This window comes from Ambystoma mexicanum, chromosome 2q (assembly GCF_040938575.1).
Source record: "Ambystoma mexicanum isolate Mex_15411 chromosome 2q, UKY_AmexF1_1, whole genome shotgun sequence".
Classification (NCBI taxonomy): Eukaryota; Metazoa; Chordata; class Amphibia; order Caudata; family Ambystomatidae; genus Ambystoma; species Ambystoma mexicanum.
Window position 1 is genome coordinate 891,224,416 of NC_090924.1, and position 20,346 is coordinate 891,244,761.

General features: G+C 43.9%; 1 pseudogene; it reads left to right on the plus strand.

Moving 5' to 3' along the window:
* Positions 1-18,458: 18,458 nt before the first annotated feature.
* On the plus strand, positions 18,459-19,999 carry LOC138568817 (protein disulfide-isomerase A3 pseudogene; annotated as a pseudogene).
* The last annotated feature ends 347 nt before the right edge of the window (positions 20,000-20,346 follow it).

The window sequence follows — 20,346 nt, forward strand, 5'->3', positions numbered from 1 at the left end:
TGCAGTACAGAACTTGAAGCAATGTCATGCAGGCTGAGTGGTGCAGTGCGAAGGCATTGCCAGCATCAGTGCCCAGCATTCTCACCTTCCAACTTATTGTACCTTCCAACTTTTATTGTTATTTGTGACAAATGCTAAATAGCTCTCCCCAGCCAACCTGGGTCATCAGTTTCATGAATGACAGTGAGCCAGTCCAGCATCTAGTGACCCTGGCCAGTGCACTCTACGGTTGATTGTTGTATTGCTAGGATTGACTGGCAGTTAAAATAATAAAGTTGGCAAAATACTACAGCATAATCAAGCTGGGATCAGAAATGAGTGACAGGGCTCAGAAATAAGTGCTGGGGCTGAGCCCTGGCAACCTTCCACCCCCCTCACATTTAGCACTGGCGCTAAGCCACCTAGAGCACCAGAGTTCCCAACATTGGGTGCCCACGGGGTTCAAGATATGTGAGTGTGAACATGACAGTAATAAATCATGTCATTCACTTTCTGCCACATTGCATATCCCAACACTGCAGGAATCCCAAGATACCCTTTCACAGAAAAACATGGCATGGCACCACCATTGGGAATGCCCCAGAATCCCTGCGCTGTCTACAAATACATATTCTCAGACTTGCCAGCATGCCACAGCATAGGCAACCGAACACGACTGAAGCCGACGTGGCTGCCAGAGTCTGTCATGGCGAAAGGTACTCTACATCCAGAATGGCAACATACTTAATGACATTTCTTCTGTACCGCTGAACGAAAGCTGAGAGGTTGTACAATGCATCAGACATCTGCATAATACATTTGATTACATTCCTGTTTGGCGTTACGAAGTTATGAATCATTTGTCCACACATGTTGCTTGTTGCTTTGTAATACAAACCACCCTTTTTGTGTCATCATCTTCACATGCTGTATCCTGCATAACACTGCACCTCGCTCAGGCATGTTATATGGCGAGGACATTCTGACTCCTGCTGAGCAGCCAGATACCATCCGACACTCGAGAGACTCTGGCACTCCACTCCACAACGGGTGCCACTTCAGTGCCACCTTCTTTCCATGTAAATTCATATCTTACAGGAGCAAGGCAAGTGAATAAAGTGTCAGACAACGTATCTGTTCAGCGAGGCTTTCATATGTGGATGTCAAATTAGAAGCAATCTACATGCATGACCTTGAGATACATAAATCGAACCCAAAGTTGGTTACGAGGATACATTGCTGAGGGGTACTGGGGGGAGAGAGAGTCAGAATTTCCGAACCGATTTTCGAAATGTTTGCTGCATTAACCAGTTCCCCATAAGGAGGTCTACGAGACTGCCAAAAAACAAAGAGCACACATTCGAGATATTTGTCCCAAAGGGTTGAATATTTGGGGCTGTGGAAACCCCCACACACATCAAGCACGTTGTCAGACATCTTTAACAGCATGTTATTTTTCAGCAAATTTCACCAACTTTGGCATTTGTGTTCAGATGTTGTGAATCTTTTGTGCCAAATTGAATGCATTGATGGAAGTTCTCAAGCTGTCTCTGTGTAATGTGGCTCATAACCGTAACTGTGGCATTTGCTAGTGTGATTCCCCAACAAATTAGTGCTATCAGAGCCTATATACTGAAAAAATATAATGTACATTTATTTGTTTTTTGAGAGTTCTTGTTAAAACATGTTTTACTTTCATTTTATGGTGGACGTCCGTAGCACCCACCCCCTTGTGTAGCAACAAACATCAATTAATAAATCAAATGTGTTATTAGTATATAATATTACTATTAGAGGAATATGTCCGTTACTCCCTTTACTCACGTGAATCTCTGCTTTCTTCAAGTAGGGGATGGTGAGTGGAAAGAGCTAAGTTGCAAGTGGCCGAATGGGGGTGTCCCCCCTGCAGAGGGGAGGTCTGTCCAGGCAGAGGCCACCCAATTGGAGGTCTTAGTAGATCTGCCAATGAAAAGCGAGGCCTCTATAAATCCAGAGCTAGCAAGAGATGATAGGGCAGTGAACCAGGAGCGAGGAAGCAAGAAGGAGGGCAAGCACTGCCTGACTCCAGGAAGGCTGAGAGTCCTAAAGAAGCTGTCAGGGATGGCACAACACAGATGTTTGAGAGAACTGAAGGAGCTGAATGGCCAGAGAAGCTTGGAAGCCTCATCAAATGGTTGACTTTGAAATAGGAAGATCTCTTGCATTTCTTAAGGGACTGTACATTCTTGATTACATTAAGAAAACAGTGGCTAAGGCATCACCTTATCAAGAACCAATTATGGAGACACAGGGACGCAATGCTGTTTGTTATGCACAGTGAAGACGAGAAATGTCTAACCGATGCAGCTCATTTCATCAAGCAGGCTTTAGATGCTGTTTACAGAAATAGGTCCCTGTTGAAATGAGATATCTGCCCGATATTTTAATGCTTTTAATAGTATTTTAGGTTGTATTTCTTCTTCTGATGTGAATAGGTGTGGTTGGGAATTTTTAATGTTGTTCTTTTTGATTGTTTGCTAATGGAGTCTAATTCCGAAAAAAATAACTCTCTCTCTTGAAATAGATAAGAAGCCTGAATGGTTGGAACGCCTAACCTTCCTGGAAAAGACCGGGAGCGGCGAGAGAGTGAAATGGGTGCTTGATCCATGAAAAGTGAGCTGGGCACTTTATCTCTGGAGGGTGGGCTGTCCAGCAAATCTCTGAAGGGTCACCATATCCCTTGGATCAGGTAGATGTGAACTAGCCACTACAACCCTAAGTGGATTACAGGATTACAAAAATGCAAGTTGGCACTATATCCCTGGGACTGTAATGGGAAAGAAAATGTTCTGAGTGCTATAGCGCTGTTATTACGATTGGGATAAAGAAGTGAGGTTAGTGCTGCATTACAGAGACTGTGATTAAGGAAAACAAGAGCGCTGGAACCTGTATCTTTGAGACTGTAAGTAGTGTAAACGAGTATCCCTTTTAAATTAAGAGATTAAGAAGAGAACTCTGCCACTTCATAGTCAATCAATTTCTGATACCTTTTGTTCACTCTATTCTGAGATATGAAACAGTGAACATTTGGCTAAGACAAACAACTGCATTGCATTGCCAATTTTGGAAGATGCTTTTAGAGATGTTAGATTTCATCCTGTCTAACAATAACTTCCTTTTTAATGGAGAGTATTACAATCGGTGTATGGGTGTTGCTATGGGGCTAAGTATGCCCCCACAATAGCTAACCTCTTAATCAAATAAGAGAGTCAGGTGATGTTGTGGAAAAGATTTATAGATGATATGTTCATTATTTGTAAGGGAACTGCAAAAGAGTTGGAGCTATTCACTGAGAAACTTAACAATAATCCTTTCTATATTGAGTTCTCCTGCCACACAGCTCAGAACGAATAACGTTTTTGGACGTAAAAATCAAAATAATTGACAACAGGATAGAAAGTAACACATTACGCAAACCAACGGAAGCTAATTCGGTCTTACATGCTGCAAGTGAACACAACTACAGTCTTATAAAGAATATGCCTAAACGTGAAATGTGAAGAGCCAGACGAAATAGTGGCAAAGATGACATTTTTTAACAGGAATCTGCCCATATTGCGCACCGATTAAGACAGAGGTGCTGTAATGAGAGTCACATCACAAAGGCTATTAACCAGGTCAGAAGGAGAGAGAGGATTACTTTATTGACACCTAAACCCAGGAACACAACAGAAGACATTGATTTGGTGAGAATTATCACCTGGTTTTCAGCTCATAACAAAGATGTCTACAATATCCTGAACAAACATTGGAAAATGGTAAGATTCGATAAGGATTTACATCACTACATTAGGGATTAACTAGATGTAGTTCTAACAAAGGCATAGTCAACAGGGTAAAAGAGTAGCCTGAGTTTTCTAGATACATCATCCGTCCGGGCCATCGCAAAGCATGTGGCTCACTAAACCTGAATGTTTCTATAAATGTGGCACATGTGCCATCATGCACTACATAAGTGACTAGGATTGAGACTTACACTAACAAAACTAGTAACATTAAAGGTTTCATCAACTGCAAATTGAAAATGTATGCTTTATATTATCATCTGCCTGTCTAATAGATTCTGCTTAGGCAACACTAAACGGGAGTTGAGATGGAGGATAAGCGAACACCTGTATGCAATATGCACTCACAATACAAAGTATCCTCAGGTCCAAGATTGGCACAGTGATCACAGTGGTGAAGATATCAAGAAAATCCGCTTTGCAGGCATATGAAGATTAGCGCGAGATCCAAGGAGTGACACCAGGGAAATGAATATGAGAAGAAAAGAAGTACAATTCATTTTTGAATTAAAAGCAATTGAAGATGACCTTTACAAGGACAACAAACTGTGTTTTTGGCATAAGCTTTATGGACAATGAATGATTACAGCTGCACTACTCAACATTTAATTGTAGTTTAGAACAAGACCAATGCAGCTGTAGACTAAAGGACACTACTATTAGAGTACATTTAAGCAGACATACATTTAATTTGTGACCCTGAATGGGGCCGGGTCATGATTTTGTGTTTGTGCCGGGTGTACTTTTTATTAGCACAATGTTCACAGACACCTGCTACTCAGTTTGGAGTATGTTTTCAATTATATAGGAATGAAATCCAAGAGCTTAATACTAATTAAGCCAACCAAGGTTTAAATACCGCACTGGATTATTAAAGCTGTGGAAGGACGTACAAAGAATAACGTTAGGTGACTTTAATGAACTAAGGTTTAAACCTCAGATTGGTTCTTTATCTTGGAGTGATATGCGGCAAGGTAATTCAGATTTTCAACACATAGTTATAGAAAGTCATAATTCTATTAAAGACACAGAGGCGAAGGATTATACTTCTCTTTACTTTCTCGAGCAGCATAAACAATAACTAACCAAATTGAAATAATAAAGCAACTAGTTAGTAGTAGTTAGTGCCTCTAGTAGTTCACATTGTTATTGGTCCATATATAAACATGTGACCTTTTCCACCAATAGTCCATAAACACCTCCATAAACACTGTCCACCATCTTAGAACCTTCCTCTTTTTTTCGCTGGTCCTCCCGACTTTTGCGCCCCAAGCGGTAAATGCTTAAATGTTAACGAACTCCAAAACTTAAATTATGTTCCTGTCTGCTTGTTTTCTGCCATGGAACCTGAGAAAATTAAACAACATCTCAGACATTTTGTCCATTTGGGTGGGTAATACATCAAACATTTGCATAACATAATTGCATCATATATCACGACATAACATTTGTCATTCATTGCTCATGATTATCAAGGTGGGATAATCCTTCGCCTCTGTGTCTTTATTAGAATTATGACTTTCTATAACGTATTTGTTGAAAATATAAATTCTATGTCAAGACCCGTAGGCTTGGATTATGCTTGTTCAAAGCTTCCTTACCACCTACGCTGTTATCTTTTCGAATGGTTTGAAATACAATGTCTTGAATATCGACTCATTTGACCAGTCTGTCCTCCAGTGGAGCACGTACATTAAATGCCATGGACACCATTGCGCCTCTCGCCGAGTGGGCGCCTTCAACACGTAATAGCAATGTCTGCATGGCTCATCACCCATCTCATCCATCTTGCCAAAGTAGCTGAAGCTATTGCCCTGAAGGGTCTCCTCAGAGCAATGAGCATCTGTGAAACCCCTGGAGGTCGTAAATACCTTGTCATGTTTACATATGTCTGTAAACACCGTACCAGGCTTAGTTTGGGTTGATTCGTTTTTGTTCTCCTGGAAATGTAAAACATTACCCATGGGGGTGTAAATGATTTTGTATTAACCTCTAATGCTCTCAAGTCTGTTACTGCTTTTCATGCTGTGAACATCTTCAACACTCTATCTTCATCCCACATTTGATCATATTTCACTTTAGGAGGTCTGATCAGTCTGACACCTTTCAATAGTCTGCATATCAATGGGTGTTCCTGCACTGTCAGTCCTTCTTTCTGTCTGTGTCCCGCTGATATCGCTGAGCGGGCTGTACTAATGGTCCTGTACGCTGTGCCATCTGCGCTAAAAAGTTTGCTACATCTGTTCTAGCTGAATGAACGTTTCTCTCCATGCACCAGCTATGCCAATACCATGCTAACCTGTAAGCCTTCCTAGTCCCCAGAGCCCAAGACTCCTCAATGATGTGTTCAGCGTCGCTCAATAATCCTGGCCCAGACCAGGATCCCCCGAGATCACCCACGCAATGAGGCTGAGGCTACCTGATCTCACCAGTGGATGACTGTCTGCCGCAGGGTCTCGAATGATCATGTCGAACATCGGCAGAGCAATCGAGGTGTCATATGCCATTTCCAGCAGATCCAGGAACCATGCCTGGTCCCTCCATGCTTGCATTATCAGAATTATAGACACCTGTTACCTCCTCACTTGGGCTAGCGTTCTCGCTATCTTGAAAAAGGCAGGAATGCATACTACAAACGTGGATCCCAATTCTGCAGAAAACCATCCGTCACCTCTGCCTCTGGGTCCGGTCTCCAGCTGAAATAACGAGGTAACTGTCTGTTCAGCCTCGTTGCAAATAGCTCCCTCTGAAATGGATCCGATCTCTTCATCAATCTCTGGAACACTCTTTTTTCCAGCTTCCAATCACTGGTATCTCTGAGGAACCTGTAGTTCCTGTCGGCTATTTTGTTCTGGTTGCTTTGAAGGTATTCTGCCGTCACAGATACTCTTCTCTGGATGCATAAGTGCCTGAAGTCCTTTGCCAGTTCTGCCAACATCCTGGATTTTGTGCCACGTAGTCTGTGTATGTATCTTACTGCAGACACGTCCATCTTGAGGAGAATGCATCATTGAGCTCTCTCCTGTGTCCAGCATTTCACTGCGAATGAGCTCACAAATAGCTCTAGGTAGTTCATGTGTAGATCCAACTCTTTCTCTGACAATCTTCCTCCTGTTGTCAGATCCCCACATCGGGCTCCCCAGCCCCATCTCCTGGCATCAGACTCTATTACCAGGTCCGGGGACGAGCCAAATATAGCTCCCCAGTTCCATGCCTCCATGTGATCTAGCCACCATTCCATCTCTTTTCTGGCCTCCTGTGAAAGGGGCACCTTCTGTTCGTAATATAAGCCCTTCCTGAGATGTTGAATCTTTAATCTCTGAAAGGCTCCGTAGTGGAGCGGTCCTGGGAAGATCACTTGGATATAAGACACTAAGCGTTGCATTAGTCTGGCTATCTCCCGCAGCAACATCATCTCCCTGGTTAGTGTGTTCCTGATTTCTTTGTTGATGTCCTTCACCTTGGATAAGGGTAGGCTCAGTGTACCTCGAGAGGTGTCTGCTATGAACCCCAGAAACTTCATGGTCTTTTCGGGTTGGAGGATGGACTTCTCCCAGTTGACCAGGAAACCCAACCGACCTAGCAGATCTAAAGTTGAGTCTACCTGTGTCCTGAGTATCTCCTTGTCTTGAGAAATTATGCAAATGTTGTCTAAATATATAATCAGAAGTATCCCCTGCTCTCCTAGACATGTCACTACTGGCTTCATCAACTTCGTAAAGCACCATGGGGCTGACGCTAGCCCGAAGGGCAAACATGTGAATTCCCAAACCTGCTCCTTCCATCGGAAGCTGAGAAATGTCTTCTATTCCACTGTGATTGTTACTGTCAGGTATGCATCCCTGAGATCTATCCTGACCAGCCATTCGTCTCATTGTAATATGTCTCTTAGAAGGTGAATTCTCTCTATGTTGAAATGTCTGTAGACTACAAAGCTATTCAGTTCTCTTAGGTTTATAACCAGTCTCAGTTTGTGTTTCCCGCTTACTAAAAACATATTGCTTACGGACCTCCCTGTCAGATCTGACACTCACCTTATAGCTGCCTTCTGCACCAACGCCTTTATTTCCGTGTCTAAAAGCTCTCTGTCTGCTGAATTCTGTATCAACTCGTTTGGCCACATTTCTTGAATTGGGTTGGAATGAAAGTCTATCTGAAAATCTTGTACTGTATTTATAACTCATTTGATGATATGTCATGTCAGGGTTCTACGCAATGTGCTAGTCTCCTGCCTACCGCAGGCAATCTCTCATTCACACTGTGTATCTGAGTCTCTTCTCTCACCTGAGTTAGACTGCTGCTGGCGATCTGTCTGTCTCCAGCCCCTTCCTCTCCCTCTTCGTCTTGATTGGAAGAAAGGGTCGGGTTTTCACTCATCCTACCTCTACTGTCTTCTGATGTTAAAGGACCGGTTGAAAGTATAGCGGCTAGCAGAGCGGCCCCTTCCTCTGCCAGTCTGTCCAAAAAAATGTTTCCCAAACACCCTTTTCAGGGATGATTGTGCCTCATTGATGGCTGCATATGAATTTGCAAATTTTGTTAGTACGTTTATAAAGGATTTGCCAAATAGCTTTCCTTTTTCCACTGCAGCCTCAGACGTGGCTAACTCGCTGAGTTAAGAGTCTATCTTTACGAGGAGTGATCTGCGTCTCTCTGTCATAAGCGCACTGTTGGTGTTTCATAGGAGGCAGATCACCCTCTGAGCCCATCCTGTCAGTATTGTAGGATCTACAGCCTCGTTTTTGTCTTTGGCCTCAGCTGACATCTGCAAAATCTTGGTGAGAGGCCCGACCACAACTAGCATTTTGTCCTGACAGGAATGGCAGGACCTATCTAGCCCCTTCTTGATATTGTTTGCATATTTGCTCCTGAATGTTACAATCTTGTCATTGATTTCCGGGGTCGCTGCTATTCCCTCGGAAGGTGGGGCCTTAGGCATTCCGCTCTAAGCCTGTTCCTGGCTTCCTTTGGTAATGGCGTTCTCAGACTCCTCTTTAAATATGAGGCTATTTTAGCGAGTGGCTCCCACTCTGCAGTACACAAGTGTATTAGCGCATCTGGGTCAAAATCACCCTCGGTATCTTCCTCTATGTCAGTGGATTTCTTTTTCTAAGACGCTCTCTCTTCACTAGAGGATGATAACATTTCAAAGTGTTCCAAGGATTGATCTTGCCATTCGTCCTACTCCTCTGAGTTCTCAGAGGATGTGTCATGCCACGTGTTCTCTTTCCTTTTGGACTTCACTGCTTTTTTCTTACTCTATTTTTTCTGTGGCATGCTGGGGGCTGAGGGGTTGTGGCATCTTGTGCCTTGCAGGCTCTTATTCTTCCCCCTTTCTGTTGTCCATGTCCACTTGCCCCCCTAAGTTCCTCCATATCTTGTGAGAACTTCAACCAGTCCTCCATAATGGCCAGTTGGTGAGGGACCCCCAAACTGGCTCCCAGAGCCTTCTAAATGACCTGCCCCATACTGGGGTGGTTCCTCTTCTGGCTCACCTGTGCTCTACCTTCCTCGCTGGAGCTGAACATTCTTTGCACTTCTTCTATGGGAGCTGCCACAGTTAAATACAACTTATAGGTGTGTGCAGTAGTCCAAAATTATGGCTTTTATTGCCCAACAGTTTTTTCTTAGGACTGTGCCCGTCAACAATTGCTTTTTTGCAATTTATATTGTGTTGTCAGCAGGTGGCGCTGTGCCTGTCGGATGTGATCACAAGCCACCCATGTACAAATGGCTATAAAATGACAGCCCTCCCTCTCTTGCTCCTCACACGAATCCGTAACTGTGCTGTCCCCTGATGCCGGCTTTGCCTCCTGTGTAGTAATCTGCTTTCAGTGTGACATCATCTCTTGGAATGTTGAGGTGGAATGTTGGTGTGCAGGGTTCTGAGAGTGACGGTTGGAGTGAGAAGAGAAGAGTGAGCTGAGAGGATGGGTGTGGGGGTGAGCCCGGTGTTTTCCTGTGTCATCTTGTGTCCCCTACCATCCCTGTGTCTTGAGGAAGAGTACTGGACATGGACAATAAAGGAACCTGTAACTTACCTGAAGTACCGGAGGTCCACTTTGTTACACTGGCGACGAGGATGGGATGGTAGGTGGACTGCCTTCACGTTGGCGCTGCTGGGGGGGGTGCAGCACTTCAGGAACACCGCCCCCTTGAATCTCCCCCACACCCAGGCGGGTCTGTGTCGAGTTGGCTCGCCGTGGGTAGTCCCTTGCCCTTTGGGACTACGTTTGGGCTGAATTGTTGCCTTGGATTCCTCACTGCGTTGGAGGGGCAGCGTTGGACTCGTGTGGCCTGTTGGGAGTCCTGTAAGCATTGGGCTGTTACGGGTGTACTCCTTAGACATGTGCCCCAGGGTGTCCGCACACCGCTGCGGGAGGTGTGGCATTCATGCCAGTTACGGGTCTGGTAACCTGCGACGGTGGAGAGGCGTGTGGCCACTTGGGAGTGTGCTTAAGCGGTTTCCAGCGACGCACGGTGCGCATGTCTCCGTGGCAGGGGTGTTGGTGCCGAGAGCCTGTAGGAAGGTTGTTTGCACCGGCCTGCGAGCGCCATGGTTGGAGTTGGACTGGCGCAGCGGTTGTCTCTGTGTCCGGCGCGAGGAGCGGTTGCGAGGCAGGTTTGTGTCCAGGGATGGACAATGGACGCCTGGTTCCTTTCTGGGTTTCCCCGCTGCGTCCTCGGCAGTTTTTCTCGTTCGGAGAGGAGCGAAGTGGACAGTTCGGAGCTGGACAGCACAATGATGACGTTGTTTCAGTGTCTTCTCCACTGTCCAATCATCATCAAGGCCGTTGAGTTCCTGCGGGTTGTTCCGCCCTCTTCATCATAGAGTTGGAACTCGCAACACGCAGTGAGCCTTAAAGGGAAACTCCCCCTGTAATGACGGAAGTGAATTGGTCCGTCAGTACCGTCAGTGGACTACCTGCATATTTACGTGGATTTCTGGATAGTCGGGATGAAGGAGTAGGCGTTCCCGTCTCAATCTAGGGATTGGGCCAGTGCCTGCATCAAACAGCAATGGTGACGTTTCAGCTGGCAGAGGCTTGCCCAGTTCGTCACGTGTGCGGCGGACGTTGCCATCCTGCATTCCAAGCCTCGTTCACAGCTCGTTGGAAGAGGAAAATACGTGCCGGAAAGAGAGAGAGAGTGGAGAAGCGTTACACGGCGGTGAATGGTCTTCTGGTTTTCAAACTGCATTTGGAAATATTCCGGGAAGTGATGAATCTATGAGGCCTGTTTCATTTAGTGCGGGCTTTGGAACAACTTCCTGATTAATGGATTGCCGAAATCTTTGGTCAGGTTAGTGTATCGGGCCGTGTGAGTGAGCATGGTTGCAGATTACATGTTGTGGCCCAATTTTCTTAGCGGTACCAAGCGCCCTTAGATTAAGTCTTGTGGGGGTGCCCTTAGTTAGTATGTTATTGAGGCCGTTGTTTGTTTCCTGTGGTGTCACTGTGTTGTGGCCCTGTGGGAAATCTGTACCCTAGCATAGGGCGTTCGGGGTGGTCCCTTTCTGAAATTGAAGGGTTGGTGTGGGAGGTTTGTAATTAAATGCTCCTCGGAAGTGTACTGATTAACCACTTTTGTGATTGTAAATGCCAGTGCTATATTAATGTTTCGCCTGCTGGATGGAACGTTACTGGGACTTATGTTAAATCCTAGTAGTATAGATTGGGTTGCATTCTTACTTAGTAAGTAAATTGTGGGGTTTTGAATTCTCATGGACTTGAGGGTGGTGGTCCATTTGTCAACTTTCATTGGGAACTCTGATTTCAAGCAAGCAACAGTGACATTGTCTACGCACATATTTTTAGTGCTATTTTACATCTGAGGACTTTGCAGGGGAGGTCATCATTAATCTATTAACATGTTGTGTACAATGCTTTCAGCATGTGTTATGCAATGTTTTCAATCTTGAATTGTATTTTATGATGCCTGCATTAATTCTTATTGCTATGTCATGTTATCTATGGTTAATGTTATCAGTGTTTGGTCCGAGAGTGCACGGTATGGGTGCGTGCAAGTGTTCTGGCGCATCTGAGGTCATGTGTTTTCAACTGCATTGGGTTCTTAGTGCCTGGCATTGGTTGTGCTAGGGTTGGTCACTATGTTTGCGTGGTTGTTGATCTTTTGACCTTTGGTTGATCTACCTGTGTGGTTTCAGGTTAGGTGTCTTGGAGTGAGGTGTGATTATGGTCTTGGGTGCCTGGTCTTTCCAGGGTGGGTCACTTTAGATGTTCTTAGGTGCCTGGTCTCTCCAGGGTAGGTCACTTTAGATTTAGTATCTCCATCATTACTGTGGTTATGAGTGCCTGGTAGTTCAGGTTTGGTCACTGTAGCCTGTATGTTGTGGTCATTAGTGCCGGGGCTTTAATCAGGGTAAGTCACTTTTGACGGAGTTTATACTCAGGACAGTTGTTGCTGTAGTGATACATAGCGTTGTTATCTATGATTTGATCGCTATGCCTGAGTTGAGTGTATCATATTGGACGAGGTGGTGTTCTATATTTTGCTTTGCCAGTGTGTGCTTCCTGATTCCATGTATGGTATGTCAGGTTGTCTCCTGGTGTGTTTGAAATGGATTTTGTGGTTAGAGGGAATGGCCAACGGTTTTATGCAGAGTAGCAGCGTGGTGTTGTGGTTCTTCCCCATACTGTTGTCAAAGTCGGTTTAAGTGGTCCCTCGGTTTGTTGGCATTTGTTGTTGCTTCCTTTGGGGGCGGTTGGTTAGCGCTTGGAGGGGCAGCTCTGAGACTTTGGGGTGGCAGACCGAAGTGGAAGGTGATTTGTGCTAAGGTGGCTAGGTTGGTTAGGCATTAGTTGTGTTAGTGTTAACTAACAATAGTTTGGCTAGGGGTGGCAGCCCTAGGTCCTGAGGGGCAGCTCGGAACTGGCGTAAGTGCTTGTTTTTTATTTTTGTGGCCTCGAGGTGTGACTGAGGGGGTGGTGTTGTCTTGTTTTGGTTGCATGCCGTTGGAAAACATTTCCTTCTTGGTCCGTTGGTGTCCAGTTAATGCTGTCCTTTTGTTGGATTTCCGTGTTGGTTTTGCCAGAGGTTCTACACATAGGCGGCCGCTGTGTTGTGGCATTTCTGGTAGCGTGGTGTCTTGGGGTGTTAAGGTCCCGTGCTGGTCACAATACCTTGTCATTCCTTTTTGTCTTCCCTGGAAAGCGTTGGCGTAGTATTTGGCTTTTGTGTTTCTAAGGGGGGGAGATGTGTAGTAATCTGCTTTCAGTGTGACATCATCTCTTGGAATGTTGAGGTGGAATGTTGGTGTGCAGGGTTCTGAGAGTGACGGTTGGAGTGAGAAGAGAAGAGTGAGCTGAGAGGATGGGTGTGGGGGTGAGCCCGGTGTTTTCCTGTGTCAACTTGTGTCCCCTACCATCCCTGTGTCTTGAGGAAGAGTACTGGACATGGACAATAAAGGAACCTGTAACTTACCTGAAGTACCGGAGGTCCACTTTGTTACATCCTGCAGTCACCGTATCCCCGAGAGATGGACAAACAAAATGTAGCTACTGTCTGCGGATATACTCCGCCACACTTATCCTAACATGCTGCGCTCACGCCAAGTCTCCCCTAACGTTTGCGTTGCTATCGACAATCTCTCCACAGTTTAAACACAATTCGACAAAGACAGGTAAAATTGTACTTAACTGGCTGCCAGAGCAGCAAAGAAAGATGAAGGTTCTAAGATGGTGGACCATGTTTATGGAGGTGGCTATGGACTATTGGTGGAAAAAGGTCACGTGTTTATTTATGGACCAATAACAACGTGAACACTAAAGGCTCAAACTACTTTGGGATTTGTAGTTTGCTCGCTTTATTATTTCAATTTGGTTTGTTATTGTTTATGCTGCTCGAGAAAGTGAAGTTAAGAGAAGCATAATCTGAGCCTCCAGGTCTTGACATAGAATTTGACTGAATGGCAAGTATGGCAGTTTTTTAACATATGATACACATCTACGGAATATGTTTGTATACATAATGTATAATAGTTTTGACCGAATGTCCCAATGAGATAAAATTGAACAGGGATTAGTAGAATTATATCAGAGCAAGCATTTCTTAATTATTTGATGTGGTGACAATATACATTTTAAATATGGTGCAAGTAGTATTAGGATAGTTCTCTTGCAGGGAAGTGTTGAACTCTAACATTCCGCACAATATAGGAATTGCAATACAGTCGATTAGCGGTTTGTACACAGCGACAGTCAGTACAATGAGACATCAGTTTTAAATAATTTAGGAGCAGGCTTGTATATTTATTAATTTACAGTCCGTGAGGGTCCGCTGTCTCCAGATATTAGGCAATTACAGAGCGTAACGTGGCGCCTATAGTGTTTGTATCTTACCAAAGTCTTATTTTGATGGTTGAAGCGCTGCGCATGATGTTTTTTCTAATGTAACCCCTGTTTTAACTTCACAGCAGCTGCCGAGATTGTAAATGATGTTGACAGTTTCAGAGTCTGTCTACAGACATTAATATTGGCTCCAGATCGTAGGTAGATGTGCATTTCGGCGCATGGTAGACGGTTGCTGTATTTAAGGCAAGCTTTGCATTTGACATTGTTGTGATGGGCGTGGCAGATTATAATTACCTCCACAATTTGTAGGAGCAACTGAGATGGTTGAGCGTTCACATGAGCATCAGGAGAAGGAATGTTGGTGACACAATTAGACTCCTGCTTACAGGCATTTAGGATACATGGAGAATATTAAAGGTAATCTCTATGGTACCCTATGATTTGATTGTGGCAGCATGTTTAGCACATTTTGAGACAGAAATTATTTTAAGCATTCATTTAAAAAACATCTTTTTCTAAATTGCAGTATTTGAATAATCTCAACAGGAGTTTGCAGTGAGAAGACTTTAATTACAGGTGTGGTTGAAGTATGGGTTACATTTTACAACACAGATTATGAGTCCATTTTAGGAACAAGCGACAGATTTAGTAGTATCATTTCTATAAGTTATTATTCACGGTGTGTCCAAGGCAGAGGGAATTAGATGGGTTAGTGCACCAATTTTCTTTGAAGTTCATAGCATTGCGCTAGTGCTGTAAACAGCATGTATAGAATTGGAAATAGGGTGAATCTAATAACAATGCATATGAATGCTCCAGAACAGGTGGATTTTGTTCTGTAAGTAACTCGGACACAGCACGGGTATTGTATCCTTGCCTTTTAAGGGGCCCCAATTATTTCTTAATTTTCCAACACTAAGGAAAGGAACTGCTAACTTGTGACTAATATTATGTTATTAAAATTCAGGAATTTGTAAACAAGATCCTTGAATGAAGACTTCTACTAATCATATAATTGTTATGTTTCCCTTTAATTTAGTTTTGTGCCTTTCTTGAATCATTTTAGTTTCTGATGACATTGGGATCTTTATGATTTTATGTATTCATACTATATCATTCATCTTTTTATGTTTATAATTTTCATTTATTATTTTTATGTTTGTTTAATTTTCATCACTAATTCACGCATGGTCGCTAACAACACTGGACCTATTGGAATTATATGAATGAAAATGATTAACTTATTTGGTATGGATCCCTGAAGAAGAAGAAGAAACGCAGATTGGCTCAAGGAACCAAGAATAAATCAGAGAAACTGAAAGCTTATGAATCTTATTGGGTCTGATTGTTTATCAATGTGAAGCATAACCCTGAAGTTGAGTGCTGCTTGAACCCTAGTATCTAATTTGTGTCCCTTGTTTAGTTGTAGACAAACCCCTATGCCCCATAGGTGTTTAAATCAACATTATCCTGTCAGGAAACACATTGTACAAAATCTATCTTTTGTACACATGTTTTGTCTGTCTGCCTGTTATGCTTGAGCTAAAACATGGCGCTGGTGGGCAGTGTATTCTGGGGGCACTCAGAGCCATAATGGATATTTACTCCATGCCTCAGTGAAAAGCTGTACTTACTTTGCTGAGAGCTGAATTTACTTTGCTGAAGAAAACATGCTTTCCAAACCTGGTATGCAGTCAATGACATTCTGCTGGGAAAGCTGGTTTTGTTATGTCTTGTTATGAGTTATGGGACTGTTTTCCGTGGCGCTTGTTCTTAGGAGAGGAGGGAAGCGCTTTGCTCCTTGAGGTTACTGTCGGTTGACCCAGCTGGCAACCAACGGTTGCCCATCAATGCGCAAGTGTATTGCTAGAAGGGTCGAGAAATTACCACCCCTTTTTGAGGAGTGCATTTATGCGGAACCCCTCAACGGTCAGACGGGACAAGTACAAAGACCTCAGTCGGAAGAGGGAAGCCTTTGTCCGGCATACCTGTGGGCTGTTGTGCTCTCAGCCTGGCTGTTATCGGGGTCTTCCAGACGCTTCTGGCGAGATGAGGGATTCAGTTACGCCCACAGTGATGTATTTTCTTTGGAATTCTCTGTCTTTTCTGTGATTTATTTCTGTGTTATCACTTGTTGCTTCCAAGCTTTGAATAAATAGCCATATAAGTACTCATTATTTTCTAAGCGTGCGTGTGGTTGTAAATCATTGCGTCGTCTGCGTTTAAAGTATTGGCTCTGCAATTGCGCTGGTGATTAATGACTGTCTGTGCACTTTGGGCAAGCAATACATTGCCCCACCGCTAAAGAGGCCCAGCAAAAGGGGAACACACATGCACCCAGCCTTGCCACATAAATCAATACCTGGATTCAAAGATGATGTAAACCAGAACGACCCACACTGACACCCAAGCACGACAGATGGCCTCATAGTCTTTAACCACCCTGAGCCAAGAAGGCCACTCACCTACCGCATAGATTGACAAACTTTCACTGATAATGACAAACAGGATTGCCGAAGGTCTTCAGTTTTGACCCTGTGAGACAAGAGAGCATAATCACCCACCAAACTAACAAACAAATTCACACTAGCACTGACACCCTGGCACCACTAAAGGCCACACATCTTGGCAGTCAACTAGGAAAACCCAACATTTGTTCAAGAGTGGTAGGAAAATCGAAAAGTTTCTCCACTCCTTGAGAAATTCTATGATGGTATGCGGGTGTACCTCAGTAGACTGAATATCTTCTCATGCTCCAAAGCTGTGTTCAGTGCGAGGTGGCCATACAAATTTACCAAGTATCCCAACATGACTTAACTGCATGCCCCTCTAAGGCTGGAATGTCCTTGTTGGTGGCACTAGACTGATCTGAAAATGGGTATGTATGCTCTAGTACAGCACAGAGAGCTAGGACATGATTCTAGATCCCCTTGTCCCTCCACAACAACAGGTTATCTCGTCTTTCTCGTTCGTTCTCAGTAGAGAGGCTCGCACATTTTTGGCATAACACAACTTGAACTCAGTATTTGGCCCTATTACAAGTATTGTTTATCCTCCAGGACTTGCAGATGTTCGTTGGGAAATTTGTATTTCAGTTCCCTGCCATTGCTCCAGCCCTCCCTCGAGATGTTCCTGTTTCTGCTCCCCCTAGCCAGTATTGTGGCTACTGGAGTTAGTGCTGCCGTCTGGAAGTCTTGAGGCGAGATATAGGTTTTGCTGCCTTTCATGGTTGTGGCCCTGTCACTGTGACCCCTCACTCATTGTTGAGAGCAATCATGGAAGTTTTCATCATTGCTTAGGGAGTACATTTCGTGCAAAAGAAATAATTGTTTTTCTGGGTTTCTCTTGCTTGTTTTGGAGCTCACACTGGAGTGTGCTTGGTCACTGCTGGTGCTAGCCTGGGTCTGTAATGAACATTTTGTAACTGATGGTACTTTACATTTAGACCATTGGAGCCCATTGGAGCACCTCTATGTTGAGTGCAGTGCTAGTTTATGTTCTTGCATTCCTACAGATGGGATATAGTTATGGCGGAATTATAAACTATTTGCCATACTTCCAGGAAAGAAAACCTGGGAAAAGCCAAGCTGACAAAGCAAAGGAAAATGCAATTCTACATATACTTTACATGTGCAAATAGTCTCTGTGAAAATTTGCAAATATTATGGCTGACATGCTCTTCCTCACGCCCCAACATACTAAACCCAGACCAGCCACTCACACACAGCAATTTAAAATCACTCTCTATAGACATCAAACAACAGAACTGTACACCTTTACAGCTAACATACATACCACTGCACCAAACAATGCACCCTCGCACCCCGGAACACGAGGCTTCCATCTGAACGCAGTGCCCATATGACTGTGCTAGAGACCACTAACTAAAAACAGACCCATAGCAGCACATCTGGCATTTTTCCTCCCTACTAATATAATCTGCAGTGGTTTGCAGTATAAACCTCCCCAGTTCTGTGTGTATTACATTTATATGTTGTTTTAGGAAAGCCTGATCTCTTAATAAAAGAGGATGCCAAACATTGTAGTTTTAAACCTGACATAATAGTTGACTTCCCCTAGAAAATAACAGATGGCCATCACCAAGAAGAGGCTACATAGCACAGAAATAGACCTGCTTCCCTAGTTTATGCCAGGACGTTTTCTCATAGAAATAGGATGCTCTAGAATCTATGGATACTCGCACTGTGGTTCTTTTTCAAGAAGGGACCATATGACAAGGCAGGCTGTGTGTGAGGGGATACTTCCGACGCTTGGCTGCCGATGCTTTCCTCCTTCCGCAGAGGACACGTCCGCTTCCCCCATGCCAGCTCCACCACCAGACATGGTCCCCCAGGTGTCTCTTCTCCCGGCAGCCGCCCTGCAGCTGCTTCTCAGCGCCGCTTCAGCCTCTGATGTGATAGATCTGACGGACAACAACTTCGAGATGTCCACCAAGCACTACAGCCTCATGCTGGTGGAGTTCTTTGCGCCCTGGTGCAGACACTGCAAGTGTCTTGCACCGGAGTATGAATCTGCTGCTACAAGGCTCAAAGGAACCGTGTCTCTTGCAAGGGTCAACTGTACGGCTAACTCAAACACATTTAATAAATTTGGAGTCAGTGGATATATTCCACATTAAAGATTTTCAGAGATGGTGAAGAATCTGGTGCATATGGTGGCATTGTTAGCAGCCTTAAGAAACAAGCAGATCCAGCATCTGTAGATCTCCGATCAGTGGAGGTCTTTTTGAGAAATTGGTTGCTGATAAAGATGTATCCGTTGTAGGTTTCTTTAAAGAATTGTATGTTACAGAACATTCAGAGTTCCTGAAAGCAGCAAACACTCTGCAGGAAAACTACCGCTTTGGTCATTCAGATGAGGATCCACTTGTAGAGAAATATGGCAAGGCAACTGTAGTTTTATTTCACCCTCAACACCTAGCTGATACATTTGAGGATAGCACAGTCTCCTACACAGAAGTCAAAATAACCAGTAATAAGATCAAGAAATTCCTCCAAGATATCATCTTTGTTATCTGCCCTTATATGACGGAGGGTAATAAGGAACTGATCCAAGGGAAGGACCTGCCGGTTGCCTATTACGATGTGGACTATGAGAAAAATGTCAAGGGGTCCAACTACTGGCAGAACAGAGTGATGCTGGTTGCAAAGACATTTCTGGACAATGGTTTCCAGCAAAATGTTTGTATTGCTAGTCATAAATATTTTGGTCATGAAGTTTCTGAGTTTGGTTTGGACGGCAGCAGTGGCAAACTCCCTGTAGTTGGGATCAAAACTGCCAGAGGCGAGAAATGTGTCATGCAGGAGGAATTCTCCTGTGATGGGAAAGCTTTGCCTCAAAGTAATCCTGGAGGAATCTTTCCAATATAAAGAAATGTCTGACATCTGATCCCGTCCCAGAGAGTAATGAGGGTCCTGTCAAGGGGGTTGTCGCTGAGATTTTTGATGATATTGTCAACGATGACAGCAAAGATGTTTTGATTGAATTCTATGCTCCTAGGTGCGGACACTGCAAGAACCTGGAACCCAAGTACAAGGAGCTGGGAGAAAAAGGTTCCTTCGGATCCAAATATTGTTATTGCCAAGATGGATCCTGCAGCCAACAATGTACCTTTGCCATATGAAGTCAGGGGATTCCCTACAATTTTCTTTTCACTCGCTGGCCAAAAACAAAATCCCCAAAAGTATGAGAGTGGACAGGAAATTAGCGACTTCATCAGTTACCTGAAGAAGGAAGCCACAAATCCGCCAAATATCGAGGAAGATGAAAAGCCCAAGAAGAAAAAGAAGGAAGAGTTGTAAAGAAGCAAGCAACCAAAGCACTATTTTTTATTAAAGTGAATGTGTTGGGGTACACCAGGGCTAGGAGGGACTCCTATGGAAATGTGAATTATTGGGAGGAGAGTGGACCCCATCTGGCATAAGAGTAAAGACTCATCCAGTCTAATTGAACATGTCTCATTTTTCTTTGTGTATACATTTTCTTATATGCACTGTTTTCGAGATTATTCACGGACCAGCACCAGTCTGTTTCTGGCAGGGGAGGGTGTTTAAATCCTTTTAAGAACAGAGAGGGTGGGGGGACAAGCAGGGTGGTCATATTTTTTTTTTTGTACATTTGGAACAATCCAACAATAAATTCAATCCGCCTTTAAAAAAAAATAACAAAATAAAAAACAAACTGTGTAGAGCACCCTGGTGAAATACATC